Genomic DNA, 9,656 nt, shown 5'->3' with positions numbered 1-9,656 from the left:
CTCTCCCGTCGCTCGGGAACCGAGACTAACGAGATCACACTGCTCGCCCGCCCGCTTACCGGTCATGCCTTCCTCCATCCACCTCGTAAACTTCCGAGCTGCTTGTCCGAGTGAAGCCAAAAGCTGGTTTCAGAGAGCTGCATTTTTGTGCTATTAAGGATCGCGCAGAACCGAGCTGTTAATTAGGCGCGCTGATCAAGGGCAGCAAAGGAAAAGGAGGGACATAAGTAGGGTGAAGAAAAACAGTTAATAAGCCACGTATAATGATAGCAGTGAAGTTAAGAGATAAAACCCACAAAATCTGAGCTGGCCGTGAAATAGCCTGATTTAACTCACCTTAGTGTAATTGAGATTTGTTGAAGACAATGATTTAATCACCTTTCTAATTGAATATATTCTGCTGTGGATGTCATACCACTATGTCTGATCATAAACGTTAGAAATTAAAACAGTTATAGATCGGCAGATGTATTTGTGCAGAATATCAAAGTGCAGTACTTGATAGAAGACTAATAAATACTACTGCTTTTACTAAAAACAACAGGCTGGTCTTGTCCTGCTACTGACAGTTCCAAAATACAGATTCAGGGCTATTACTGCGTCAGTCATCTCAGATAAGGTGATCCTGATAAATGTCCTGGTTCCTCAGTGAAACACTTTATCTTGATACAGGGTGACATTTAGATTTGTACCTTCTGTTGCAGAAGTCTGAAAGTGGCCACAGAGCCGTCCTCTGAATGGGGAGCAATTCTGAAGTCAGGAGTGTTTTTTTAAGGTTTTGCAGGAATTTGTCCAATCCTTTATATTAACATTTGCAAAGCTCTTATTTTAAAAAAATATATATTAAAAAATTGCTATGCTTTGAAAATGGCAGTGCTCTTTGCAAAGTTTTTTTAATTCCTCAGCTCTTTTCCTGCAGCAATATCTTGAAATGCTAGTGTTCCAGCTGTATTCTAGTGTTATAGCAATGAATGGCCTAAAATTGTACAGAAAGCCTTAATTTTCAGTGGGGAAATTGATAGAAAGGTTTTGCCATTTTTTAAAAGAGCTAGTTGATTGTTTCATTATTGAAAGATTTAATTTTCAATAATGAGCCACCTATCAGTAAATCTATACCTACATTTACAGGTTATTATTTATATTTACAATTCTAAAATGCTTTGGAACCTAGAAGGTGAGACTTACCAGTGTGAAATATGAGTATCGATGGATTGAAATGTTATTGGTTACAATTTCAGTCAAATGAAAAACTGAAGTTTTTGGCTTTCCTCCCATCTAAAATTTTTAAAGTCTTAGGAAGACGAGGCTTTAAGAATTAGGTGGAGGAGATTAACTCTTTACAGTTACATTGATAAGAGTCAGCAGCGTTTCTCTCCTTTTTCTGTGCGCAGTTCTCCCCTAGTTCCATTAGGTGGAGCTTTGTGATTGAGTCTGCGGAAGAAACTTGCACAAAAGTGCAAAACAATTCACCACGGAATGGATGGGGGAGGAGGCGGAAGAAGCCTTCTTTGCTTTGAGGTATCAGTGTCCTGGACGCAAGCTCGATACAGAAATCTGAATCGAGACCCTCACATACAAGGAAAATAACTTGAAAAATCGATTCTGTCAAACGGAGCACTGCTCTGATCTGCTGTTACCATGGTCGAGTTCCAAACCTAAAATACCTTAGGTTATAAATTAAATGTCAAATATAATTAATTTGGCACTTGAAATGTGAAGTGGATGACTGTCCTTTAGAGGAAGCCTGACAGCTTTATGTATGTCACATTGGTATCTGTTAAAACGAGCTTTACATGCCAGACGATCCTTGTGAATCATATTGCTGTTAGCTGTACCACAATTTTGTCAATGTAATAAGTCTCCAAACAGTTTTCTCCTTAATTGTCTGAAGCTTTTGCAAGACAATATAAATCAAGTGTCATCTGCCTCATCTGTGCAAAATAATGGTTTTATCATACATCAAATAAGCAATTTATTTCTTATTCATTACTAGAGAAGTTATTGTTGAATATTTACATACAAATCTATATTTTATACAAATGGAGAATGTTTTCTGCCCTGTGTCTTGGACACACTGCAATTACAATTTGCATTCAATTTTCCTTCCCCCTTCTTAATTTCAGCAGCAGTGGCTGTAGTCCTGCAGTGCCCTTCCACAGGATGTCCCAGGTTATAGCTGCACATAACACCTCTTCCTCAGCCCACACTGTCCTGACACAGGGAGGCCCGTCTTGCACACCATCCCCTCCTTGCCCCAAAGCAGAAGCAAAGAGGTCTCTCTTTGCTTTTGGCATTTGTGTCTCTGCTTTTCACAATGAACTACTCTACCCTTAATATGTATTTATTCACAGGTACTCTGGGGGAATTGGAGAAGGCAGGTTTGCCCAATGGGCACTTTTACACAGTTGTTGAAATAAAGATATCAATAAACTACATTATTTTCCACTAATAGGACCAGTAGGACCTTCCTACTCCAAACCTCATAAAAATTCCGCAAGCAAAGATTTAATAGCAGAGATTTGCAGCAAGGTTTCATGATTAATTTTCAGATGTGTGTAACAAACTGGTTAAGTGTTTGTGACTGATACCCCTTACACTGCCTGATCTACAGCCTGTGTAAGCACAGCGATTCCTTTAGCTTAAGAGCAAAAAAAGAGACCTTGCTGCTGTTACTCTGCTTGTTGAAATGAGGGGAATATATGCAGTCAAAGATCCAGACTTGTTCCCTGTTCATGCAGTGGCTGAATGAAACAAAGATGAAATTGGCTTTTTTTTTTTTTTCCTTCAAGATTCTCTTGGAAAATCGAACACACAAAAAGAATGGTTCTAGTAAAAGCCATTTCTCCTCTGTTTCAGCTTCCCTTTTCTCCTGCTCAACCCTGTGCTATACAACAGAAACATGAACCCCAGGTCCCTGTTAAAATTTAGCCATTCTTGTATGTGTCAGGCAGAAAACAACTTCCATTCAAAAGCAGTATTTTACACCTAAGAGGCACAGTAATTCTATTGCTTTGCCTCATTTCCACTAGGTTACACTGACAAAAAGACTTCTAGTTAGAAGCCTTTCTGCAGGCAATGACTCAGAGATGTTACTGTCCCCGCAGCCAGCAGCTGATTTTAGCCTGAGTGCATATGGAAGGAAACAGGGAAAGGAAAGTTGCCGTGATATTGCTGCTGTGGTAGTGCAAGACCAAAAGTAGGGCAAGGGAGACTTGTCATACTCTTTAGAACTCTGATCTCATGCACATGCATGTCTTAATTTAGCAAAATAAGCACGTGTATGTTCATTGCAGTTGGAGCGACAACAGGATTCATCACTGACCATTACAAAATCGACTTCTTTCTGTCTTCTGTTCTGTGGAAGATGATTGCGAGTCACAGCAATGCCCTGGCATTACATCTCAATTGCAAGGCAGTACCAGATCCACAGGTAGGATAGCTGCATTACTGCACTGCTGCATATGTTCCTTAGACCAGGTAGGAGGCAATTAGCTCCACACTGCTGTGTCTGATTTTAATGTGTTCCCAGAGAAGGCTCATTCATAGCTCAGAGTTCCAGGAACTTTGTCAGTCACAGGCATGTCTGTGTTTGGATCTCAAAAGCATCATGACTCAATTTTGAGATTAAACAACTGTTGAACATGGATGTGAGACTGGGTTTGATAATTCTAGAATAATTTTATAATTTTGACTAGCTTCCATGGATTTGGAGACCAGTTGTGTGTATGTGTTAATTTATATATATCTATCCAAAATGCCTCATTGATACTCCTTTGAAGTGTTTTTTTTTTTGTCAGAAAGCCCAGGTAACTCTATTGTTTAATAAGGAAAGAGTCAATTCTTAGGCACTGATTGGCACCAATTTGATTTCCCTGAGACAAGACAATATGGACCTGCATGGAAAATTTACTGAGAGATATGTAGAGACATACTCTACTCTTGGTTCCACCTTGTTTATTAAGTCAAATTTACTACCCTTTATTATTCACTCACCTTCCAAATTAGAAGGTGTCATTAAAGAAAAACAATTGAAATTGATGGGTGTAAGGAAATGAAGGATTGTAGCAAAGAGCTGGCTGTTCAGCACAGAAGGGGAAAAACTGGTGTCTGATGTACTAATCTGAATGCTGGGGTTTGGTGTGGCACAGGACCACTGGTCTGCTCAGCAGTTGTGCATGTCTGTCACAAGCAGTTTTGTTCCTGAAAGACAGTTAAATAGCTGAAGCAGATAGCTAATTTAAAAAGTAGTATGCCTAGAACACTACACCTAGTTTGTAAATTTACACACATCGTATGTAAATGTGGTACATTTGGTTGTTGGAAATGTAATCTGCTTCTTTTATAGCTAAGTAAGCACTGGGTTTTGTCTGCTATGTTTTTGAAAACAAGCGTAGTTTGTTGTTAACAATCACTACTGCCTTTTTTTTTTTTGGGGGGGGGGGGGGGGGTATGCCCTATTTACATGATGCAGAGTCCTGGGGTGAAAAGGCCAAGCTATTTCGGCCTAAGATATTAGTAACGTGCCACATTAGTCCAGGCTAATTGTGTTCTTTGTTCTCCAGCTATTGCTGTGCTGATCTGGAAATATGTCCTGAACATACACTAGATGGCAGGCAGGTCAGGTGGCTGGAAAGGAGCCTTTCCCATTCATCACACAGCCTTCCCTCCTGCTTCCAAAAGATCAATTGGTCTTCCTAAGGCCTGTACAAAAGCACATTTGGATCGCTGTGCTGGTTGTGAGTATGCAGTCAGCAGACTAGAAGCTGATCTAGCCCTCTGCCCACAAGATGCTGGGCATGTTGTTTCCGGCAGATTTACTTTTGCCTTTTAGCCGACAAGAAGGAGATGCCCGATCAGTAACAGCTCGATCAGTAGCAGCTGTTGTTGAGAATAAGGCTTGTGTTAGAGAAGTGGATGTGTTAAAGAAGTGCTGTCAGCACCTGAGGCAGGCTCTGATCGCTTGTCTTCAACAGTAGATTCCTGTATTTGCCCTGCAGGAGATGATGGCAGCTTGTCGCAAAATTTTTGTAGCAGAACATCTTTCTAGTGCTCTGTGTTTGCCCCAGGATGAACGATGCCCTCAATGTTGCCCTTAAAGTGCAGATCTTGTTGCAATGCCAGAATGTACAGCCTTGAATACATCAGTGCTTACTGCTGGATCTTCTGGGAGCTGTCATGACGCAAGGTCAAGTATGGCCCTCGTGTAAACTGGTGTGATGCTCACTTGACCCGCAGCTCTGTCAGTGTAACAGAAATGCTGTCAGCTTTCACCTCTCCTGATGTCCTTGAGGAAAGGATGGATTTGAAAGGAGATATCACAGCACTACCAGATTACGCTGATGTCATAGGTGATTCTCACAGTCTAAGAGAAAACTGCATTTAAAAATAGTCTTTCCAATATTTTTTTATCCATTAGTGGTATTTGTAGAAATGCCATGAGTGGGCATCAAGTGCTTTTTTTCCCCTCAAATAGAAGGTTTCCTCAGTGTTGAGTTGCAATCAGATGCATTTAGGATTCCTGCTAGGGTACAAGAATTCCTGAGCTGGTGCACCTCTTCTGATATTAATTATCAATTAATCTCCATGTTTTAGGGACACAAATACTCTATGCTCAGACTCATGATAATGTAGTTAGCCCAAATAAGTCTATATTGAGGATTTTAGGGAGTTTGCTTCATCTGTTGCAGGGCTAGAGCACTTCCATAGAAGCAAGAGAGTTTTTTGTTGCCAGTTCAACTAAACCTACTCAGCACATCTCTAGACAACAAATGGTGGAAAACCTCCCTTTTTCCTAGACTTTTCTCTAGAGTAAACGTTACTGCTTGTGGCTCTGTATCATTTTAGAATTATGGACTAGATGCTCATGTAGCTTCAATAGCCTTATTTACTGAGTCAGGTAGTATGTTAGCTGGGACTCCTGAGAACAGCAATGGGAAAACCTCATTTTGAATAAACAGACGTAGTTAGAAACTGGGAAGTTTAAACTTCAATTTAAATGTGGCTTTAAATACAGTGGTCTTTTGAATTCTGGACAGATTCATACTGAGGTGGGTTAAAACCACGCCTGGATGCTGTGCTGAATAACTAATTTCCAATCCCAGCAGCGTCTCTACTCCCCTTTTATTCCATCTGTCTGCACTGATGACACAGTTATGCAAAGCTGCTTGGAGAAACACCCTGTGTTGGAGGCATATCTCATGAAATAGCAGCCTTGATGGCTCTCCAGGGCAGATATTGCCTCTATTGCTGTGTATTGGATGCACTGTGGTTAATAATTGTGAGAGAATTCTGCCTCTGCCTGTATGCTTCTCTCCTGGATGAAAAGTCTTTATGGCCTTCAGTATTGTACCTTGTAGTATTTAGAGAGTTCAGTATTTTAACAAAAAAAGAGGAATCAGGCTACTCTAACCATCTGACACTTCCTACAGTATCTGTACATTTTCTGTAATAGGACAGGAATGACCAAATACTACACGCAAGCACAATTTTCTTTTGATCTTTTTAAAGTCAATGAGGAGCCACTCAATGATACTAGGAAATGTCGCAGAACAGAGAAAATTAAAAAAAAAAAGTAATACAGACTTGACATGGCAAATAGGCAGGTGTATTTATATGGACATGAACACCAAGAGCGCCCTTCCCTGAGCAACAGCCAGCCTCAAAGGAATGCTTACAAACCCCTTCTGCTGCAACTGTGGCTTGAGACAAGTCGCATGAAAACAACAGGCACAAACATCAGGACACAACCAAGAAAATGAAACTATGGAGCAAATGACTCACCATAGTTTTGACTTCTTTTCCCTACACATGCCATCACAAGGTTTATCTGTCTGCAGCAAAGCCCTTTGAAGCCAGTATTGCTAGTGAAAATATGTGTTGTGGTCCTTTATTTGTTCTTTGCTTCTCTTTATTCTGTTTCAACTTTCAATTGCTGGAGACATAAATTTACAAAGCAAGCAAACATATTCAAAATGTAAAACTGTAAAGCAGTACATTGTATGACTTTTTAAATGCATTTTTTTTCCATTAAAGCAACTTTCTTAAATATAAAATACTTTTGGAATATGTGTTATAGGCCCAGTCCAACACAAACTCTGTCGAGGCTGCCTTTCTGAGAACACATTTACATTCAGCTTTTGGGAAGTGCGTGCGTTTGACATTAGCACATACGTCATCCAAAGGAAGATCTGTATTAGTGTAGGGATGTCACATGGTGCTTGACCCAGGCCTGCAGGAAGAGCTGCACACTAAGTTTATGAGTTTAAGAACTTCAGGTTATGTTGCACCATAACCGATGAGTCTGATAATGGATCTACTAGAAAAAAGTGGGGCAAATTTAGTTTTTTGTAATGAACTCCTCTCTTTTCCCTGTTGTTCCCTGCAGTGATCTTCAGTCTTGGTTTTTGTCTCCATCCAAAACTCAAAACTTAGGGACAAAACCATACCTCGCAATGCAGCCTTTTTTTTTCTTTTTTTTTAAATCAACTGTTTATTTGCTGTTGTGTTTCGGAAGGCATTTTGTGGAGGTGAGGAGCGAGGCTTTGGTGGTGATGAGCATTTGAGCTGATTACAGCAAGGAGGTATAATGCGAAAGAAGGTGGTTATGATTATAAGCTGCTGGGTGGTGTTCAACACATCAGTGACATTGTGAAAAATCTGGTTTAGAATTATTTGAGCCCACAGTCTGGCGGCCTGTAATTGGGTTTTGCTTCACAGGAGCTCACAGAGGTTCAGACAAGAGTTTATAAAATATACACAGAGATCAAAGTGGTTGGAAATCCAGACTGATTTTCTGTCTGTTTTTTTGGTGCAGGAGAAATGAATAAACCCTCAAAACACTTTCATTTAAGGCCAGTTCCTGCCAGCAAGGGAAATTTAATCCACTCAAGCCACCAAATCATTGAGTACATTTATTCATTAAAGTAATCAATCAGTGGAAATAGGTTTTTCTTTTTATATATTAAATGGCAAAAATGATGAGTTCATAAAAATGTCAAGAAATTTTCATCTCTGCTATCTCTTTTCTTAGGTCAGCTGTCTTCAAATGTATTATCCCATTTGTAGAAAACTTACTTATTCTGTCTTTCTTGTACAAAGCTGAGTACTGAGTATTACACAGAGATTAAAATTGAGTAGAAACTGTAGAAAATGTCAAACATAGCAGAAATCATGACACTTGCTCTTTTGACTAGTCATAAAAGCATCAACAGTTGTTAATTCTTGAAGCAAGTACTCTGGCGGTGTTACATGAACACATCAGTCACAGCAACTTCTTGTTTACATTTTTGCTAGCATCTAGAAGTTTGTCAAGACCTGTCGTCTCTTTCCCTCATGCAGTTGGCTTCTTTCATTTTGACAAACAGATCCTTGCCAAGAAGTTATGTATGTGCCTCGCACACCGTCATTTGGATGCAGGAGACAGCACTGTGATTATCATTTTTCTCTACTATTTACAACAAAGGCTCCTGCTTTGAGATCTTTTAGTGGAAAAGACCTGGTGAAGGAAAACATCAACCGTCGGTTCGGTGCAGTAAATAGAATTATGTGCATTGTTTGTCTGACTTATTCTAAACCTAGAACTTAAGCTCCTTTTAGTCTGGGAAAGATGTGCTGCCTCCCATGTTCTTCTTTGAGCTCATGTTCATTTAGAAAAGTAGGAATAGCAAGGGACCAACTGCATGTCATGATATCGAGTGTCTTACATTTGCAGGCAGTTCTGTAATAGAGAGTAACCAAAATTTATAAAACACCCCCCAAGACCTTTGAATGAAAGACATTACAATTGTTATGAAGATTCTGAGCCTCAAAAGTGGTGCCATAGGTAAGGAAGAAATGAAATAAAGGGTGCATTGCAAACATTTTGGATGAAGCAGGAAATTCTTAGGTGATGTTTCCAGATCTTCCCAGTAATCTGTGGTACCATGAGCCATGCCCCAAACTCCAGAGGAGGAAGGATATTCCCTGAAGCTAATTTCCTGAAGTAAAATCTCATCCTGAAATGTCTTACTATCAAACCATCAGTTTGAGTCTGGTGACAGTTTTAACCCCGAGAGAGTGAAAAAGACATGCTAAAGAAATAGCTGATCTTCCACAATAATGCCAGGAACATCCACCACCTCCCCCAGCACTGCATCTCCATCTGTGACCAATCAACAGAGGAAATTGATTGACAGCTGCCCAGAAGTATGGACTAATTAAATATATCATAAGTAGGTTGCAGTGAACAAATCAGTTTGACCCAAAAAATTTTGGTTCCCAGGTGTCAGCAAGATTTTCTGTTTAGCTTTTTAATATGGTCAGGGTCCAGAAGCAGTCTCTGTAAATAACAAGGGCATCTCTGATGCAAATTACTACTCCTCACAGTTCTAAGTTGACCAAGAAAGGTCTTTGGAGCAAACAGACTCTAAAGGGCAGCCAAAGGCCTGCTTATATAGAGAAATCAGCATGTGGTAAGGTAAGATGAAAACTGATGGTGCAATAGCTATCTGCATTCATTCTTCATACGGAGAGTGGTGAGCCCTTAGGGTGTGCTCAGATGGCTTCTGCCAGTGCTCACTGAGGTAGTTTAAGGGGGTCAGTGTCCCTGGATATCTGCTTTGCCCGTTAGCTGGGGATTATGGCTGCTATTCCAGCGGTGATAGAAAGAAGCCCATAGC

The sequence above is a fragment of the Pezoporus wallicus genome, unplaced genomic scaffold (genome assembly GCF_028554395.1).
Source record: "Pezoporus wallicus isolate ANWC-B61680 ecotype Strahan unplaced genomic scaffold, APGP_CSIRO_Pwel_v1 contig_818, whole genome shotgun sequence".
Taxonomy (NCBI): domain Eukaryota; kingdom Metazoa; phylum Chordata; class Aves; order Psittaciformes; family Psittacidae; genus Pezoporus; species Pezoporus wallicus.
This window is presented reverse-complemented; position numbering follows the sequence as displayed.